Raw genomic sequence first — 11,775 nt, forward strand, 5'->3', positions numbered from 1 at the left:
GAGACTGCATCCTGAAGTGAAGAGAGAATGGAGCATATTCTCTTCTCTCTCCTCTCATGTGCCTCTCCCCGGGAAGTATTGCAGTCATTGACAAGCAGGGCATATAAGAAAATGTCATCGCTTCTGCTACCCCACTTTACAATATATTTGAGTTTGGAGAAATAATTAAATCAACCTAATTAACATATTTCAGCCACAGAAGCTGAAATGCCATTTCTAATGCCACAGTTTTCACCCCACAGAAATATGTAAAAGACAGAGAAAGTCATAAAATCCTTTAATCAGTGAAATCATCATCAAAACTGATATTTTTCATTGGATTGGAGATTTTTATACCCCTGAACTATTCACTGTGGTAAGATTTCAGAGGTGTGAATTTATGCCTTTCTTTTGGAAAGTGAAAACAAAGGCAGAAAAGGAGGATGCACGTGGCTTCCTGAATTGCAGGCTCCTTTCCAAGACAATAAATCACAGAAAAGAGTACGTATGGATGTTGAACATATGTAAACTGATGCTCTTAAAACAATTTGTTCCCATGTAGCTTTTGGAAAGATTTTCTATTCCCCAACAGGTACCAGGACCCCAATGTTGCTGTAGACGTCAAAGCAACTGGGAAGATTATATGTAATTCACAATTCTTGAAAAATAAGACATTTTATTCTCTACTATGTGCATGAATTTTCTATTACTGTATAACAAACATCAGCAGAAGAAATATACATTTATTACTTCACAGTTTCCATGGGTCTAAGTACACACAATCCCAGCACATCTTCACTGGGTCTTCAGCTCAGGGTCTCACATGGCTGCCTCAAGATGTCAGCTGGTGCTGCAATCTGAGGCTGAGCTCCTCTTCCAAGCTCACTGGTTACTGACAGGATCCAAGTCTTAGGATTGTAGGACTGAGGATCTCTCTCTCCTAGAGGCTGCACATGTTCCCTGCCGTATGACCCTCTCCACAATGTGGTAGTTTGTTTCCTTAAAGCCAGCAGGAAAACGTCTCTGCTTCTTTTCTCTCTACCTCTAGACCCTCCTTTAAAAGGCTCAACTGATTAGGTCAGGCCTACCAAAGTAATTTCCCTTTTGGTTAACCTAAAGTGAACTAATTAGGGGGTTTAATTACATCTGTAAAATTCCTTTACCTTTGCTATATAATGTAACATAATCCAAAAAGTAATATTCCATCATTTTTGCTATGGTCTACTGATTAGACACAAGCTACAGGATCCACCCACAGTCAAGAAAAAAGAGTTTTACAAGGGGTGAGTCATTGGGCATCATCTTAGAATTCTGCCTACCACACTATTTAAGCCAAAAATAACATTAAAATTATCAATATAACAAACATGGAGTGTTTTCTTCAAGTTTAGAGTATAAAATTTAAAGGACGGCCCCTAGAGCACTCATTATTTAGTGACTTAGAAGGATTACAAGGGAAATTAGTTTACAACATAGATTTTCCTAGCCCTACCCCTAGAGATTCTAATTCAGCTGGCAAAGAGTTGACCAGGAATCAGCATTTTAAATAACTTCTCCCTGATGATTCTGATATAAGCTCTGACCACACATTGAAAACCCCTAAATAGTGCTTCCATAATTAAAGAATGACTTAAATTTTCCTATGGCTCTGCAGTCTGGGCCAAAGAATTCCTCCAAATGGGCTTCTTAGTCCCTTTGTTTTATAAAAGCTATATTTCACAGGCTCCACCTCTCTGCTTAGCACCTAACATATTGAGAAACCTTTATATAGGCTCAGGAAGTACCCTTCTGTGTAGATAGAGTCCTTCTTGTAAGAGTAAGCAGACATCCTTCTCTCTGGTGTAAACCAAATTTAAAAATAGCATAGAGTGGATAGAAACCTGGTTTCTTCTCCAACTGGAGTTTCTACCATTCTTCAGAAAAGAATGGGAAAGGACAAAAGTCTAACTCTAAAGAAGGCCAGGAAACTCCCTTAAGCAGTGACCACTTCATTTATATGTTCCCTACTAAGACTCTTGCTGGTTTCTGAAGATAGGACCTCCTTGGACACTCTTTGGTCAAAATAGGGTGGGAAAGCAGTGGTGGCCCCAATGATGTGCCTCTCTATTTTCCAGATAGACTCTACCTAACTTATGAGACACAGCAAAAGTTCAAGGTGGTATGTAACTTGGGTTAGACTGAATTGTAAGACCTTCAAATGCCAGAGTTTTTCAGAGAAGAAAAACACTGGGAAAAGTTTAGAAGTTACTGAGGGACATCAGGACATCAGTAGACATCATCAGCATCAGTTACAGATACCCAAAGAGTAATAAGGTGCCATAAAGACAAGTAAGAGGGAAGAAACCCACAGCACTTGATTCACTCAACTTATAGCTATTGAGTGCTTATAATGTATTGCATCATGCTCTAAGCATTATCACGGCCCCTCTACATTTTGCACTAAAGAGAAGAGGTTTGCTTTCTCACTGCCTGGTTTTGCCACTTCTTGAAAAGCTTATAAAACATACCATACTCCTCTCAGCATAGGATCACCTGTGATCAAAAGAAAGACGGGTGTTTTGACAACTGTTCCTTATTCCCTCTTAACCCAAGGATACAAAACCAGGCCAATTACAGCTCCCCCTTGCAACTTGACCTTGACTTCTAAGGAAAATTCTCAAAGATAGAAAAAGAGGCAAATCAGTGTGGCTCTTAGGAAGTAGGGAATAATGCATGTGGCTCAGTCCACCTACAGATAGGTAACCCAGAGAGAATAGGTAAAACAAAGGAACCAAGATTTGCAGCCTCATAAGATGGTGGAGGTTGAAACATGCACTGTTCTACTTTCCCCACATGTTAAACTGGCTGTTCACACTGGCTGACCCAAGTAAAATATCTGAGTAGCTGAAATGTGACTGTGTCAACCCAACCTTCCAGATCATTTCTACATTCTTTCCCTGCCATAACCCTTCCTGTGTGTCCATGTTATCCTTCCTGGATTCCACGTACTATATCCTTGAGTTCTCTTCCTATTAAAAAAAAGTTCTCAGGAAAGAATCAGAAAGCCATTTATATGACTTAAAAAACAGGTTGATTTTTTAATCTTTATTTTTATTGTAGTTTAACAAATTATAGTTGTATATATTTATGGAGTACAATGTGATGCTATGATTTATAAATACAGTGAGAAATAATTAAATCAACCTAATTAACATATTCATGACCTCAAATACTTATCATGTTTTGTGGTGAGAACACTTGAAACTTACTCTCAGTGATTTAGAAATGTGCAATGGATTATTATTTACTATATTTGAAAATTTTAGTGGTGAAAGTTACCTAATCAGTTGTCACTACTGTATCTAGAAACCAATCTTGAAAATGTGTGATGGCTTTTTTAGCGCCATCTGCTCGTGGAGCCACCACTGCAACCCTGAGTCCCTGCCTGCGCAGCTCTGGCCGCCTGGCTCCCCACACTAGCTGCCAATATTTGGAGTTCTTACAACATGGCAGACATTGACAACAAAGAACAGTCTGAACTTGATCAAGATTTGGATGACGCTGAAAAAGTAGAAGAAGAAACTGGTGAAGAAACAAAAATCAAAGCACATCAGCTAACTGTTCAGACGATGCAAAATCCTCAGATTCTTGCAGCCCTTCAAGAAAGACTTGGTGGTCTAATAGAAACCCCAACAGGATACATTGAAAGCCTGCCTAGAGTAGTTAAAAAACGAGTGAATGCTCTCAAAAACCTGTAAGTTAAATGTGCACAGATAGAAGCCAAATTCTATGAGGAAGTTCACAATCTTGAAAGGAAGTATGCTGTTCTCTGTCAGCCTCTATTTGATAAGCAATTTGAGATTATTAATGCAATTACGAACCTACAGAAGAAGAATGGAAACCAGATGAAGAAGATGAGATCTCAGAGGAGTTGAAATAAAAGGCCATGATTGAAGATAAGAAAAAAGATGAAGAAAAAGAAGATTCCAAAGGAATTCCTGAATTTTGGTTAACTTTTTAAGAATGTTGACTTGCTCAGTGATATGCTTCAGGAACATGATGAACCTATTCTGAAGCACTTGAAAGATATTAAAGTGAAGTTCTCAGACGCTGGCCAGCCCATGAGTTTTGTCTTAGAATTTCACTTTGAAGCCAATGAATATTTTACAAATGAAGTGCTGACAAAGACGTATAGCATGAGGTCAGAACCAGATGATTCTGATCCCTTTTATTTTGATGGACCAGAAATTATGGGTTTTACAGGATGCCAGATAGATTGGAAAAAAGGAAAGAATGTCACCTTGAAAACCATTAAGAAGAAGCAGAAATACAAGGGACGTGGGACAGTTAGTTCTGTGGATTAAAACAGTTTCCAATGACTCTTTCTTTAAATTTTTTGCCCCTCCTGAAGTTTCTGAGAGCGGAGATCTGGATGATGACGCTAAAACAATCCTTGCTGCAGACTTCGAAACTGGTCACTTTTTACCTGAACATATAATCTCAGGATCAGTGTTATACTTTACTGGAGAAGCTATTGAAGATGGATGATGATGATTATGATGAAGAAGGTGAAGAAGCAGATGAGGAATGAGAAGAAGAAAGAGATGAGGAAAATGATCCAGACTATGACCCAAAGAAGGATTAAAATCCTTCCTCCCAAAAATGCATACCCTGGCCTAATTGCAAAGAAAACAATTTCCAATTAAGGAATATTATACAAAATGTGTAGTCAATACTCAAGGTTTTCAAGTCATTAATGACAAGGAAAGTCAGAAACTGTCCACCAAACAAAGCATAAGAAGATATGGCATCTAAATGTAATGTAGTATCCTGGGTGGGATGCTAGAACAAAAGAAGAACATTAGGTAAAAACTAAGGATATCTGAATGAAGTATGGATTTTAGTTAATAATACAGGCATATTTCTTTTTATTGCACTTTGCTTTATTGCAGTTTGCAGACACTATAGTTTTTATGAAATGAAGGTCTGTGGCAACCCTACATCAAGCAAATTTATTGATACCATTTTTCCAACAGCATGTGCTCACTTCATATCTCTGTGTCAGCATTTTATAGTCATGAAGTATTTTTTAACCAAGGTATGTACATTGCATGTACATAATGCCATTGCACACTTAATATACTACAGTATAGTGAAAACATAACTTTTCCATTCACTGGGAACCAAAAAAATGTGTAACTCACTTTATTGTGATATTCACTTTATTGTGGTAGTCCGAAACCAAACTTGTAGTATCTCTGTGGTATGCCTATAATATATTAATGTTGGCTCATTAATTATAACAAAATACCATACTAATGTAAGATATTTATAAGAGGAAAAACCGGATGTGGGGTGTGAGAAACACATTTAACAATCCAAATGTCTCTGGACTCAGACACACAAAGAACAGTGGAAGCAAGTCTTTTAATGGTGATCTTGCAAGATCAGGTGTCTGGTAGGCAGGCACATCTGAAGCAGTTACAGCAGGTAATTTATCTCCCAGTATGCAAGTCCCTCCCCCAGTTCCTCATTGGTTGAGTGCTATGGGGTTAAAATCTTCCTGGATGTCACCTAGGTTTCATTATCCCCCTTATAAGATTATACCCCAGTCCCTTTCCCCACTTAAGTTTTGATTTCCCAATAATGAAACTTTTTTCCCTTTTATGGGCTAACCCACCTCTACATTCTGTCCACTTATTGTGACTTTCTAGGTGCATGAGCCGTGCGGTTTGTCACATCCGCAGGCTGGCTGCCAGTACATAAGATTTATCATGCCTTGAAAATGGACCATTTAAATGTTTTCTCACAGGGGTATGTGGAAAGTCTCCACACAATTTCACAACTTTTCTGCAAATCTAAAGCTATTCTAAAATGTAAAAGTTTATTAAATGCAGTATCCAGCACACCATAAAAAAGTATGAGATGTGAAAAAAGTAACAGATGACTGATAAACAGAAAGTTAAAAAATAGTCAATGAAAGGAAACCAACAGATTAAAAAGTTATTGGAATTAGAATAAAATGACTTTAAATTGACTCTTATAGACTAAATTAACCTATAAGTAGGTTAAATAAATGGGAGTAAAAGATGAACAAAATGAATAAAAATATGGAGAACATCAAAAGAGAAGTGAAATCCCTAAAAACTAATTCACGTATATCCTAAGATTGAAAAACATAGTATCTGAAATTAAGAATAAATTGGAAAGGCTTAATAGCAAATTGAACATCAGAGGAAAGGATGCATGAATTTGAATACTGTCAATGAAATTATTCATACTGGAGAATAGAGAGAGAAGAATGTGGGGGGAAAACACAATGTGAGAGGCACATGGGATAATACCAAGCCTTCTAACATACACGTAATTGGAGTACATTTATTGACTTGCATATGTTGAACCAACCTTTTTAGACATAATGGCCAAGAACCTTCCAAAACTAATTTTAAAAAACCATCAAATTCACACATAACAATATTAACTTTAAATGTAAATGGACTAAATGCTCCAATTAAAAGACACAGACTGGCAAATTGGATAAAGACTCAAGACCCATCAGTGTGCTGTATTCAGGAAACCCATCTCACGTGCAGAGACACACATAGGCTCAAAATAAAAGGATGGAGGAAGATCTACCAAGCAAATGGAAAACAAAAAAAGGCAGGGGTTGCAATCCTAGTCTCTGATAAAACAGACTTCAAACCAACAAAGATCAAAAGAGACAAAGAAGGCCATTACATAATGGTAAAGGGATTAATTCAACAAGAAGAGCTAACTATCCTAAATATATATGCACCCAATACAGGAGCACCCAGATTCATAAAGCAAGTCCTGAGTGACCTACAAAGAGACTTAGACTCCCACACATTAATAATGGGAGACTTTAACACCCCACTGTCAACATTAGACAGATCAATGAGACAGAAAGTCAACAAGGATACCCAGGAATTGAACTCAGCTCTGCACCAAGCGGACCTAATAGACATCTACAGAACTCTCCACCCCAAATCAACAGAATATACATTTTTTTCAGCACCACACCACACCTATTCCAAAATTGACCACATACTTGGAAGTAAAGCTCTCCTCAATAAATGTAAAAGAACAGAAATTATAACAAACTATCTCTCAGATCACAGTGCAATCAAGCTAGAACTCAGGATTAAGAATCTCACTCAAAACCGCTCAACTACATGGAAACTGAACAACCTGCTCCTGAATGACAACTGGGTACATAACGAAATGAAGGCAGAAATAAAGATGTTCTTTGAAACCAACGAGAACCAAGACACAATATACCAGAATCTCTGGGATGCATTCAAAGCAGTGTGTAGAGGGAAATTTATAGCACTAAATGCCCACAAGAGAAAGGAGGAAAGATCCAAAATTGACACCCTAACATCACAATTAAAAGAACTAGAAAAGCAAGAGCAAACACATTCAAAAGCTGGCAGAAGGCAAGAAATAACTAAAATCAGAGCAGAACTGAAGGAAATAGAGACACAAAAAACCCTTCAAAAAATTAATGAATCCAGGAGCTGGTTTTTTGAAAGGATCAACAAAATTGATAGACCGCTAGCAAGATTAATAAAGAAAAAAAGGGAGAAGACTCAAATAGATGCAATAAAAAATGATAAAGGGGATATCACCACTGATCCCACAGAAATACAAACTACCATCAGAGAATATTACAAACACCTCTACGCAAATAAACTAGAAAATCTAGAAGAAATGGATAAATTCCTCAACACATACACCCTCCCAAGACTAAACCAGGAAGAAGTTGAATCTCTGAATAGACCAATAACAGGAGCTGAAATTGTGGCAATAATCAATAGCTTACCAACCAAAAAAAGTCCAGGACCAGATGGGTTCACAGCCGAATTCTACCAGAGGTACAAGGAGGAGCTGGTACCATTCCTTCTGAAACTATTCCAATCAATAGAAAAAGAGGGAATCCTCCCTAACTCATTTTATGAGGCCAGCATCATCCTGATACCAAAGCCGGGCAGAGACACAACAAAAAAAGAGAATTTTAGACCAATATCCTTGATGAACATTGATGCAAAAATCCTCAATAAAATACTGGCAAACAGAATCCAGCAGCACATCAAAAAGCTTATCCACCATGATCAAGTGGGCTTCATCCCTGGGATGCAAGGCTGGTTCAATATATGCAAATCAATAAATGTAATCCAGCATATAAACAGAACCAAAGACAAAAACCACATGATTATCTCAATAGATGCAGAAAAGGCCTTTGACAAAATTCAACAACCCTTCATGCTAAAAACTCTCAATAAATTAGGTATTGATGGGACATATCTCAAAATAATAAGAGCTATCTGTGACAAACCCACAGCCAATATCATACTGAATGGGCAAAAACTGGAAGCATTCCCTTTGAAAACTGGCACAAGACAGGGATGCCCTCTCTCACCACTTCTATTCAACATAGTGTTGGAAGTTCTGGCCACGGCAATTAGGCAGGAGAAGGAAATAAAGGGTATTCAATTAGGAAAAGAGGAAGTCAAATTGTCCCTGTTTGCAGATGACATGATTGTATATCTAGAAAACCCCATTGTCTCAGCCCAAAATCTCCTTAAGCTGATAAGCAACTTCAGCAAAGTCTCAGGATACAAAATCAATGTACAAAAATCACAAGCATTCTTATACATCAATAACAGACAAACAGAGAGCCAAATCATGAGTGAACTCCCATTCACAATTGCTTCAAAGAGAATAAAATACCTAGGAATCCAACTTACAAGGGATGTGAAGGACCTCTTCAAGGAGAACTACAAACCACTGCTCAAGGAAATAAAAGAGGATACAAACAAATGGAAGAACATTCCATGCTCATGGGTAGGAAGAATCAATATCACGAAAATGGCCATCCTTCCCAAGGTAATTTACAGATTCAATGCCATCCCCATCAAGCTACCAATGACTTTCTTCACAGAATTGGAAAAAACTACTTTAAAGTTCATATGGAACCAAAAAAGAGCCCGCATCGCCAAGTCAATCCTAAGCCAAAAGAACAAAGCTGGAGGCATCACACTACCTGACTTCAAACTATACTACAAGGCTACAGTAACCAAAACAGCATGGTACTGGTACCAAAACAGAGATATAGATCAATGGAACAGAACAGAGCCGTCAGAAATAATGCCACATATCTACAACTATCTGATCTTTGACAAACCTGACAAAAACAAGAAATAGGGAAAGGATTCCCTATTTAATAAACGGTGCTGGGAAAACTGGCTAGCCATATGGAGAAAGCTGAAACTGGATCCCTTCCTTACACCTTATACAAAAATCAATTCAAGATGGATTAAAGACTTAAACGTTAGACCTAAAACCATAAAAACCCTAGAAGAAAACCTAGGCATTACCATTCAGGACATAGGCATGGGCAAGGACTTCATGTCTAAAACACCAAAAGCAATGGCAACAAAAGCCAAAATTGACAAATGGGATCTAATTAAACTAAAGAGCTTCTGCACAGCAAAGGAAACTACCATCAGAGTGAACAGGCAACCTACAAAATGGGAGAAAATTTTCGCAACCTACTCATCTGACAAAGGGCTAATATCCAGAATCTGCAATGAACTCCAACAAATTTACAAGAAAAAAACAAACAACCCCATCAAAAAGGGGGCAAAGGATATGAACAGACACTTCTCAAAAGAAGACATTTATGCAGCCAAAAAACACATGAAAAAATGCTCACCATCACTGGCCATCAGAGAAATGCAAATCAAAACCACAATGAGATACCATCTCACACCAGTTAGAATGAAAATCATTAAAAAGTCAGGAAACAACAGATGCTGGAGAGGATGTGGAGAAATAGGAACACTTTTATACTGTTGGTGGGACTGTAAACTAGTTCAACCATTGTGGAAGTCAGTGTGGCGATTCCTCAGGGATCTAGAACTAGAAATTCCATTCGACCCAGCCATCCCATTACTGGGTATATACCCAAAGGACTATAAATCATGCTGCTATAAAGACACATGCACACGTATGTTTATTGCGGCATTATTCACAATAGCAAAGACTTGGAACCAACCCAAATGTCCAACAATGACAGACTGGATTAAGAAAATGTGGCACATATACACCATGGAATACTATGCAGCCATAAAAAATGATGAGTTCATGTCCTTTGTAAGGACATGGATGAAACTGGAAATCATCATTCTCAGTAAACTATCACAAGAACAAAAAACCAAACACCGCATATTCTCAGTCATAGGTGGGAATTGAACAGTGAGAACACATGGACACAGGAAGGGGAACATCACACTTCGGGGACTGTTGTGGGGTGGGGGGAGGGGGGAGGGATAGCATTGGGAGATATACCTAATGCTAGATGACGAGTTAGTGGGTGCAGCGCACCAGCATGGCACATGTATACATATGTAACTAACCTGCACATTGCGCACATGTACCATAAAACCTAAAGTATAATAATAATAATAATAAAAGAAAAAAAAAGAATTCGAAAAAAAAAATAAAAAAAATAAGGTCAGCTACAGAAAAATAAAAATAAAAACCTAATTGTTCATTGTAAAAAAAAAAAAAAAAAAAAAAACCACAGAGGGTGCAGCAAGATGGAGGAATAGAAGTCACACCATTCATCTCCCCACTGCTGGAACTCCAAATTTTAACAACTATCTGCACACGGGAAAGCACCATCACAAGAACCAAAAATCAGGTGAGCAATCACAGCACCTGGATTTAACTTCATATTTGGGTTTTGTTTTTTTTTTTTTGTAGCAGTTGTTAGCATTTAACAAACCTCCATCCATGTGGTTTCATATCACCAGGACTCAAGCCCCACCTCCAACACCCTTAATCCTCTCCTCAGCTCTTCTGCTGAAGAATTTGGCCTTCGTGATGACAGGTTGCTTTGGTAGATTTCCGTTTCCCAGAACTTTGTAGTAGCCTGATCACACCACATCAATGGTGGGAGCAGCTCCAGTTTTGTCTTTAGCAGCATTCACCTGTGTCTGTACACTGCCCAAAGTCCACAATTTATCGGGGTTGGCATTTGAGCAGGAGCTGTGGTTCCTCTTTAAGTGGTAACCCTTATACCAACTTTCCCAAAGGAACCTAGGTGAGGTTTGTCAAAGTTGATCCTGTGGTGATGCTTGCCACCAGTATTACTCCTGCCTCCAGAGTGCTTTTGGTGCTTGCTGATGAGGCTGTGGCTGTGGCTCACGTGGCCCAGAAGTTTCTGGGTCTTCCTCAGCCTGAATGGTATGTCAGAAACTCTTGGGTTATAGCCTACGTTCTTGATTTTTTCCAACAAACAGCATAGCCTGGAGGACACTGAGCTGTCATGTTGGGTTGTCATGGATGGCACCTTATATTCTAGTTGGGGACATGCTGCAATGTGAAAGAGTTGCATGGTCTTACCATTTCTCACTATTCTGATGTTTTGTCACTGCTCACATTCATTTCTGAAGAATTCTTGGTTTTAACAGAACTCTGTCTCATTATATCTTCACATTGATATGAAAATAAATCAAGGACAAATATAGTCTTATATGACATTAAGTCATAGTTCTTAATTGTGGATATGTGTTCATCAGACTTAGCAGAGGAGTTTTAAACATGCATAACCAGACTTGAAATAAAATTCTCAGTATGGCCCAGGCACATGTATTTTAAACAAGCTCCATAAATGATTCTTTTTTTTCCTTCAACTTTTAAGTTTCGGGGTATATGTGCAGGATGTGCAGGCTTTTTACACAGGTAAATGTGTATCATGGTGGTTTGCTGCACAGATCAACCCATCACCTA

General features: G+C 38.2%; 2 pseudogenes; one reads left to right on the forward strand and one right to left on the reverse strand.

Moving 5' to 3' along the window:
- Nucleotides 1-3,395: 3,395 nt before the first annotated feature.
- Nucleotides 3,396-4,599, forward strand: LOC129011536 (nucleosome assembly protein 1-like 1; annotated as a pseudogene).
- Nucleotides 4,600-10,784: 6,185 nt separating this feature from the next.
- LOC129011315 (large ribosomal subunit protein uL15-like) lies at nucleotides 10,785-11,380 on the reverse strand (annotated as a pseudogene).
- Nucleotides 11,381-11,775: the final 395 nt, after the last annotated feature.

The sequence above is a fragment of the Pongo pygmaeus genome, chromosome 14 (genome assembly GCF_028885625.2).
Source record: "Pongo pygmaeus isolate AG05252 chromosome 14, NHGRI_mPonPyg2-v2.0_pri, whole genome shotgun sequence".
NCBI classification, from domain to species: domain Eukaryota; kingdom Metazoa; phylum Chordata; class Mammalia; order Primates; family Hominidae; genus Pongo; species Pongo pygmaeus.